At 43.7% G+C, this 9,481-nt stretch overlaps 1 pseudogene; it reads left to right on the forward strand.

Moving 5' to 3' along the window:
* The first annotated feature begins 885 nt into the window (after nucleotides 1–885).
* Nucleotides 886–1,115, forward strand: LOC112617773 (annotated as a pseudogene).
* Nucleotides 1,116–9,481: the final 8,366 nt, after the last annotated feature.

Below are 9,481 nucleotides of genomic sequence, written 5' to 3' on the forward strand. Positions count from 1 at the left end.
ACAGAGTCTGGCTCTGTTGCCCAGGCTGGAGTGCAGTGGCGCATCTCAGCTCACTGCAAGCTCCACCTCCTGGGTTCAGGTCATTCTCCAGCCTCAGCCTCCCAAGTAGCTGGGACTACAGACACCTGCCACCACGCCCAGCTAATTTTTTTTTGTATTTTTAGTGGAGACAGGGTTTCACCATGTTCGCCAGGATGGTCTCGATTTCCTGACCTCGTCATCCACCTGCCTCGGCCTCCCAAAGTGCTGGCATTACAGGCGTGAGCCACCACCCCTGGCCAGCTCTTGACCTTTTTAAAGGCTTACAACTTTAACGGGTCCACGTGAAAGGGTCGTGATAAATGAGCAAGTGTGAGAAACGTGACTGGGGGCTACATGCATCAGCTAACAGAACAAAAAGTTTTACAATGCTTTTTTCATACAGTGTTTGGAATTTACAGATGACACAAGTAGTTTAGGTCAGGGGTTAATGTTATTATTATCACTTTTTTTTCAACTCCTAGGGCCGGGTGGTGGTGTCAAGGTTGTCTGGCTATTTATCTTACTTTTTTGTTTTTTTGTTTTTTTTTTTTTCTCCAACTTTTTGCTTTCTCTCTTTCCTGCTGTCTTGTGAACTAAGCAAGGTGGGGGTAGGAGGACAGCAGGAGTAGTAGTGGTCTCCTTCCTTAGCACGATCTGGGCTCACTGCAACCTCCGCCTCCTGGGTTCAAGCGATTCTCCTGCCTGAGCTTCCCAAGTACCTGGGACTACAGGTATGTGCCCCCACGCCGGGCTAATTTTGTATTTTTAGTAGAGATGGTGTTTCACCATGTTGGTCAGCCTGGTCTAAACTCCTGACCTCAGGTGATCCACCCACCTCAGCCTCCCAAAGTGCTGTGATTACAGGCCTGAGCCACCGCGCCTGGCCAGAGTTTGTAGATTTTCAATGGAAACTGGGTTTGGCTGCGAGCTGTGACAGTTGCAGATCTCTTAAGTATCCTTATGTTGCAGTGATGCTAAAAGTGGCAGATCATTCAGGCCAAGTAAAGACCAAGTCCTTTGAAATGATAGTTCCACAGTTTCAGAATTTCGACAGACAATTCAAGGAGATTGCTGCAGCTATTGAAGCTATGTGAAATGGATTATTTGGTAGATAAATTACTATCATTCTAAAGTCATGGACTTCACTTTCTGCAACAAAACTGCATAAGAATGAAATATTTATTGAATGAAAATTGCACTTTTGTTTTTTTTTTTTCTTTTTTTTGAGATGGAGTTTTTCTCTTTGTTGCCCAGGCTGGAGTGCAGTGGTGGGATCTTGGCTCACTGCAACCTCTGCCTCCCGGGTTCAAGCGATTCTCCTGCCTCAGCCTCCTGAGTAGCTGGGATTACAGGTGCCCGCCACCACACACCACTAATTTTTGTATTTTTAGCAGAGATGGGGTTTCACCATGTTGGCCACACTGGTCTCGAACTCCTGACCTCAGGTGATCCACCCGCTTCGGCCTCCCAAAGTGCTAGATTACAGACAGGAGCCACCACGTCCAGCTGCTTTTCCATTTTTAAAAATAATTTAAAAAATTTAGGCCCCCCTCCCCAAAAAAAAGATAATAGCGGCCAGGCTCATTGGCTCATGCTTGCAATCCCAGCACTTTGGGAGGGTGGTTGGATCGCTTGAGCTCAGGCGTTTGAGACCAGCCTGGGCAACAAACATGGCGATACCCTCATCTCTATTTAAAAAAAAAAAAGATAATAGCCATAGTAATTTTTAAAAACTGTGTAGCACTGGCACAAGAATAAATAAGTACCCAATGGAACAGAATCCAGAATCCAGAAACAGACCTGAGTGTGAATGGAAATTTCATATATGATATGGTATTTGAATTAATGAGTTGTTTAGTGGGTAATCTTGAGAAAACTGACTTACAGTATGTTGGAAAAATAAAATTGGATTATAACTCACACAGTTACAAATTTCCAACAGATAAGATACCAAAAAGTCAAAGATGAAACCATGAAGCTAATAGACAAAAATTCAGAATAACATTTTTGTTACCTTGAGGTGGGAAAGAATTTTTAAAATAGAAGATTGTAAAGCCTTACAGCAAAGAGGAAAAATAAATGGATGAATCTGAGCAACTCGATATGAAAGTCTTCAATGACGCACACCATGAACAAAGTTAAGAGATAATAACAAGGAGAAGGTATGATATCTAAAACAAACAAGGGACTTATAACTAGATTCTAGAATATACAAGGAACTTCTGAAATTAGAAAGAAAAAAAAATACCTAATAGAAAAAAATGGGTAAAGAATGTGAATAGTCCAACTTAAGAAGGGGAAAGCTAAGTAGCTAAAAATATGAAGACATGATGAACCTCACTAGTAACCAGAGAAATGCAAATAAAATGGCGAGATACCAATTTATATCTTTGGTAAACATTAGAAAGTTATGTCTTGGGTAACATATAGGCAAATGAGAGGCCAGGCACAGTGACTCATGCATGTAATCCCAGCACTTTGGGAGGCCGAGGCAGGTGGATCACATGAGGTCAGGAGTTTGAGACCAGCTTCATGAACATGGTGAAATCCCATCTCTAGTAGAAATACAAAAATCAGCCAGGCATGGTGGTGCGTGCCTATAACCCCACCTACTCAGGAGGCTGAGGCAGAAGAGTCACTTGAACCTGGGAGGCGGAGGCTGCAGTGAGCCGAGATCATGCCACTGCACTCCAGCCTAGGTGACAGAGCGAGACTCTGTCTCAAAAAAATAAAATAAAATAAAATAAAACATAGGCAAATGGGAAACAGGGACAGCTGATGTGAAACAGGTACAGCACATTGGGAAGCAACCTGGAAGTATTTAAGTAACCGTATGCTTTAAGATTCAGCAGTCCTTCTAACTATATACCTAAGAGAAACTAGCACCTAGGTCTATAAGGAGACATGTATCAGAATATTCATGACAGGACTGTGTGTGATGGTGAGAATCGGAGGCAGTCCAGATGTCCATCACTAATGCATAGATTTACTTAGGCTTGGTTTACTGATGCAAAACAGAGAGAGTAAAAATACCTGTTTTCACAAAAACAGTGAAAAGGGAGTAGGAAACAGCATAAAATTCATAGCAGAAACCCATTTCTGCAAATACACAATATTGCATTTTGTTAAATAAACACACTCTCACATACACAAACACTGATACCTTTTATATCTCCAGGTTAAATTTTTTTTTCTTTTTGAGATGGAGTCTCTGTCTGTCACCCAGACTGGAGTACAGTGGTGTGATCTCAGCTTACTGCAACCTCCCACTCCTGGGTTCAAGTGATACTCCCACCTCAGCCTCCTGAGTAGGCTGGGATTACAGGCACCCACCATCATGCCCAGCTAATTTTTTTGTATTTTTGTAGAGACGGGGTTTCACCATGTTGGCCGGGCTGGTGTTGAACTCCTGACCTCAGGTGATCCACCTGCCTGGGCCTCCCAAAGTGCTGGGATTACAGGCGTGAGCCACTGTGCCTGGCCTAATATTTTTAGAAATAATATGTATATTTAAAAAACAGACTAAATATACAAAACTGAGTGCATTTTAGGGGAGAGGAATTGGTGTTAAGAATGGGAGATGAGGAGAAAATAATGAAAAACTATAACAGAACAGGGATCTTACCCAATCAGTGATTATAATGTGCAGTAGGGCTGGGCAGGGTGGCTCATGCCTGTAATCCCAGCACTTTGGGAGGATCAGATGGGTGGATCACTTGAGGTCAGGAGTTCGAGACCAGCCTGGCCAACATGGCAAAATCCTGTCTCTACTAAAAATACAAAAGTTAGCCGGGCATGAGGGTGCATGCCTGTAGTCCCTGCTACTCAGAAGGCTGAGGCAGGAGAATCGCTTGAACCTGGGAAGCGGAGGTTGCAGTGAGCCGAGATTGTGCTATTGCACTCCAGCCTGGGTGACAGAGACTCCATCTCAAAATAAATAATAAATAAATAAATAAATAAATAAATAAAGTAAGTGCAATAAACTGAGGGAGATGATTGAATCAATTTTGTGTGCCTGTGAGTGATAAGAGGAAGGCAAAGTGAAAGTATACAATACCTTTTGGGAGAAATAGAAGAGGACTGACTGGGGTGAAGATATTCGCAACATAATATGGAAACTACTCTTACAAATCCATGAGACAAAGACAACTCAAGAAAAACATGTATTTTGGCCGGGCATGGTGGCTCACGCCTATAATCCCAGCACTTTGGGAGGCCAAGGCAAGTGGATCAGTTGAGGTCGGGAGTTCGAGACCAGCCTGGCCAACATAGTGAAACTCTATCTCTACTAAAAAATAAAAAAAAATTAGCCAGGCGTGGTGGCGCATGGCTGTAGTCCCAGCTACTCAGGAGTCTGAGGCAGGAGAATCGCTTGAACCCTGGAGGTGAAGGTTGCAGCGAGCCGAGATTGTGCCCGTGCACTCCAGCCTGGGCAACAGAGCGAGAATCCTTCTCAAAAAAAAAAAAAAAAAAAAAAGAAAGAAAAATATGCCATTTTGTTTGTTTCTTTGTTTGAGACAAAGTCTTGCTCTGTCCCCTATAGTGAAGTGCAATGGTACCATCTCGGCTCACTGCAACCTCTGCTTCCTGGATTCAAATGATTCTCCTGTCTCAGTCTCCTGAGTAGCTGGGATTACAGGCATGTGCCACCACGCTGGGCTAACTTTTTGTATTTTTAGTAGAGATGGGGTTTCACCATATTGGCCAGGCTGGTCTTTAACTCCTGACCTCAAGTGATCCACCCACCTCGGCCTCCCAAAGTGTTGGGATTACAGGCCTGAGTCACTGCTCCTGGCCAATAAGGTTTTTTTTTTTTTTTTTTTTTTTTTGTATTTTTTTAGTAGCGACGGGGTTTCACCATATTGGCCAGGCTGGCCTTGAACTCCTGACCTCGTGATCTGCCCGCCTCAGCCTCCCGAAGTGCTGGGATTACCAGCGTGAGCAACCGCACACGGCCAATAAGTTTTTCAATGCAGGAAAAACATAAATATGCCCTCAAAGGAGGAATTATCTTATATATACATTCATACCTACATATATGGAAAAGGATGACGAATATGCCAGGAACAGTTAATTACCTCTGGGGATAACTGAGTGGATCTAGAAAATGTTGTTAGGGAAGCTTACATTTTACTGTCTGCCCTTTTAAATTTTATAACATGTGCATCTATTATTTACTTAAATAATGAATAAAATGCCTCTGCTTCAGAGTTGATTGTTGTAGGAAGTGGCAGGCCATCTTGCCAACTACAACGGGAAAAATATAACACTTTTAAATATAATACTTTAATGGAAATACAATATGTAAACCATATATAGTTTATATAATACCATAAACTATAAATATAATATTTCTAAAAGTTATCGAATAACTGCAAAACAAAAATAACGATGAACTAAAATTATAGACAGGGAGTAGTACTAATTAGGTAAACTGAGATTGTTGGCTATTCTCTTTCCTTGGGTAATTTGCTGCATCTGGGTCTGAGATGAGGATCAGATTGAAGGGGTGGCCAGCCCCTCCACAACCTGTGGTTGTTTCTGTCAGGTGGGCAAGAGACTGAGAAAAGAAATAAGACACAGAGACAAAGTATAGAGAAAGAAAAGTGGGCCCAGGGGACCAGCGCTCAGCATACGGAGGACCCATGCCAGCACTGGTCTCTGAGTTCCCTCAGTATTTATTGATCACTATCTCTACCATCTTGGAGAGGGGGATGTGGCAGGTCTATAGGGTAATGGTGGGGAGAGGGTCAGCAGGAAAACATGTGAGCAAAGATCTCTGTGTCATAAATAAGCTTAAGGAAAGGTGCTGTGCCTTGATGTGCACATAGGCCAGATTTATGTTTGACTTTACACAAGTATCTCGGTGCATTAAGGAGCAGTATTGCTGCCAGCGTGTCTCACCTCCAGCCATAAGACGGTTTTTTCCTATCTCAGTAAATAGAATGTACGATCAGGTTTTACACCGAGACATTCCATTCCCAGGGACGAGCAGGAGACGATGTTTTCCTCTTATCTCAACTGCAAAGAGGGCTTCTTCTTTTACTAATCCTCCTCAGCACAGACCCTTTATGGGTCTTTCCCTTCCCACAAGGCCATATCTCAGGCTATCACATGGGGAGAAAGCTTGGACAATACAATACCTGACTTTCCTAGGCAGAGGTCCCTCCTGCCTTCTGCAGTGTTTTTGTGTCCCTGGGTATTCGAGATTAGAGAATAGTGATGCCTTTTACCAAGCATACTGCCTTCAAGCACTTTTTAAACAAAGCACATCCTGCACAGCCCTAAATCCATTAAACCTTGAGTCAACACAGCACATGTCTCTGCAAGCACAGGGTTGGGGCTAGGGTTACATCTCAAGGCAGAAGAATTTCTCTTAGTACAGAACAAAATGGAGTCTCTATGTCTACGTCTTTCTACTTAGACACAGTAACAGTCTGATCTCTCTTTTTCCCACATCAGATATCATTCTACTGAAGGAAGGAGAAATCAGTAGAACTTTTGATGGCCATGACAGTGGGTTTGACAGATGGGAATGTAATGGAGCATCAAACAAATGGCTGTTTCCTCTCACACATTTGTTGATAACTGGGCTAGCATGGGAATGCTTGGCGCTGAGCTGAAAAGGCAAAATGAGATCCCTTGTAATCTCTCAGTACTTGGGAGACAGATTGCCAAAAGGACTGGTCAGCAATAAATACATGTCAGATTTTACTTTTGAGACTACTGATATTAACAGCTGGACTGAATCTGACTAAAGTTGCACCCAGATTAATTCTAAGTGGATTGAGGATACCAACTTTTATCCTCTTTGCCTGACAGAGAAAAAGGAAACCCCTCTGGAAGAAAACATCAAATTCAGTCTCTCTCTCTCTATATATATATAATATTCTCTCTCTCTCTCTATGTGTGTGTGTGTATATATATATGTGTGTGTGTGTGTGTGTGTGTGTGTATATATATATAGTTTGTTTGTTATGAGACAGAGTCTCACTTTGTCGCCCAGGCTGGAGTGCAGGGGCATGATCTTGGCTCACTGCAACCTCCACTTCTGAGGTTCAAGTGATTCTCCTGCTTCAGCCTCCTGAATAGCTGGGATTACAGGCACACGACACCATGCCCAGCTAATTTTTGTATTTTTAGTAGAGATGGAGTTTCACCATGTTGGCCAGGCTGGTCTTGAACTCCTGACCTTAAATGATCCGTCCACCTTGGCCTCCCAAAGTGCCGGGATTACAGGTGTGAGCCACCAGCCTGGCCTCTGTAGTTATTTTATACACAATGTTCAGCATACAATAAAAATCAGGAGACATGTGAAGACAAAGGAAAATGTGACCAATAGTCAAGAGAAAAAAGCAAACAGTAGAAGCAGGAACAAATATAATCCAATTGTTTAAGATCACAGGCAAGAACTTTAAAATAATCACAATTTTATTTTTTAAAAAATAGAGGAAAAGATGGAAAGTAGATAAGAATTTCAACAGAGAATTGGAATAGAGGCACAAGTAAACTTCTAGAACAGAACTCTCTGAGTGGGTTTAACAGCAAATTGGACACAGCAGGAGACAAGATTAGTGAATTCAAAGACAGATCAATAGACTGGGCACGGTGGCTCATCCCTGTAATCCCAGCACTTTGGGAGGCCGAGGTGGTGAATCACCTGAGGTCAGGAGTTTGAGACCGACCTGACCAACATGGTGAAACTCCGTCTCCACTAAAATACAAAATTAACTGGGCATGGTAGTGCATGCCTGTAATCCCAGCTACTCCAGAGGCTCAGGCAGGAGAATCACTTGAACCCGGGAGGCGGAGGTGATCTTGCAGTGAGCCAAGATCACACCATTGCACTCCAGCCTGGGCAACGAGCGAGACTCTGGCTTCAATACAGAAATAAAGAAAGAGGCCGGGCGCAGTGGCTCAGGCCTGTAATCCCAGCGCTTTGGGAGGTCGAGGCGGGCGGATCACGAGGTCAAGAGATTGAGACCATCCTCGCCAACATGGTGAAACCCCGTCTCTACTAAAAATACGAAAATTAGCCGGGCGTGGTGGCTCGCACCTGTAGTCCCAGCTACTTGGGACCCTGAAGCATGAAAATTGCTTGAATCCGGGAGGCGGAGATTGCAGTGAGCCGAGATCGCGCCCCTGCACTCCAGCCTAATAGAGTGAGACTCCGTCTCACAAAAAAAAAAAAAAAAAAAAAAAAAAAAAAAAAAGGAGAGAAAGAGAGATAAGAAAGATCAATAGAAAATACCCATACTGAAGCACACACACATGCAAAAAATGGAAAAGAATAGGACATAACAGAGATGTGTGATTGGTCCCAGCAGGAGAGAAGAAAGATAATATGCGGAAGCAACATTTGAAGAGATAATGGCTGAGAACTTTCTAAAACTGGTGAATGACTGCATCTTCAGATTCAAGGAGTTCAGCAAATTCCATGCCGGACTGAGACGGCTTGATTGTCTGGGGTGATACCGGAGGTTCGTTGTCTCAGGGCCAAGGGAATTAAGGTTGCGGAGGCACAAAGAGTGAGGTTAAGAGCGAAAGTTTAATAAGTGAAAGAAGGAGCCTTCTACTGCAGAGAGGGGTCGCGGAGAAAGGGATTGTCAGATCCACAGTGAAATGCAGGGGGTATTATAGATGCCTGGTGAGGAGGCGGTGTCTGATTTACATAGGGCGGGAAAGATTGGTTGGACCAGGTGTGCTATTTGCATAGTGCGCAAAAAACTGGTCAGACCAGGTGTCATTTGCATAGGCGCGAATTTCTGGCTGCCCGTATCCTAATCTTTTATTACGCAAGGGAGTCTTCTGCCTGAGCTGCACCGTGTTGCCCATTCCTTAACTGTAAACGTGGTAGCAAAAAAAGGGAAGATGGAACCTCCATTTTGGATATGCCTGGTCCCCAGGTAGCCCTTTTCTATTGGCACAGTTGCTGGCATTCACCTGTGCAAGCTTCCAGCTTACTTATCTATGTTTGCAGTTCGATTTTTCAAGCTGCTCTTTGTTAGGAAAAAAAAGTAATTTGGGGGGCTGCTTTTTGTTAGAAGGGAAGCTCTGTTGAGGACTCTGTTGCCCTATCTGCCTAAATAATTTATTTCTACCTCCTGTATGAGGACAAATACAAAGAAAATCACATCTTGGTTTTTTATATAGTTAAATTACTAAAAATCAAAGACAAAGATTAAATTTGTCCTAGGCTGGAGTGCAGTGGCGCGATCTCGGCTCACTGCAAGCCCCGCCTCCCGGGTTCACCGCCATTCTCCTGCCTCAGCCTCCCAAGTAGCTGGGACTACAGGCGTCGTCCGCCACCACGCCCAGCTAATTTTTTGGTCTTTTTAGTAGAGACGGGGTATCACCATGTTAGCCAGGATGGTCTCAATTTCCTGACCTCGTGATCCGCCCGCCTCGGCCTCCCAAAGTGCTGGGATTACAGGCGTGAGCCACCGCGCCTGGCCATGTT

This window comes from Theropithecus gelada, unplaced genomic scaffold (assembly GCF_003255815.1).
Source record: "Theropithecus gelada isolate Dixy unplaced genomic scaffold, Tgel_1.0 HiC_scaffold_417, whole genome shotgun sequence".
NCBI lineage: Eukaryota > Metazoa > Chordata > Mammalia > Primates > Cercopithecidae > Theropithecus > Theropithecus gelada.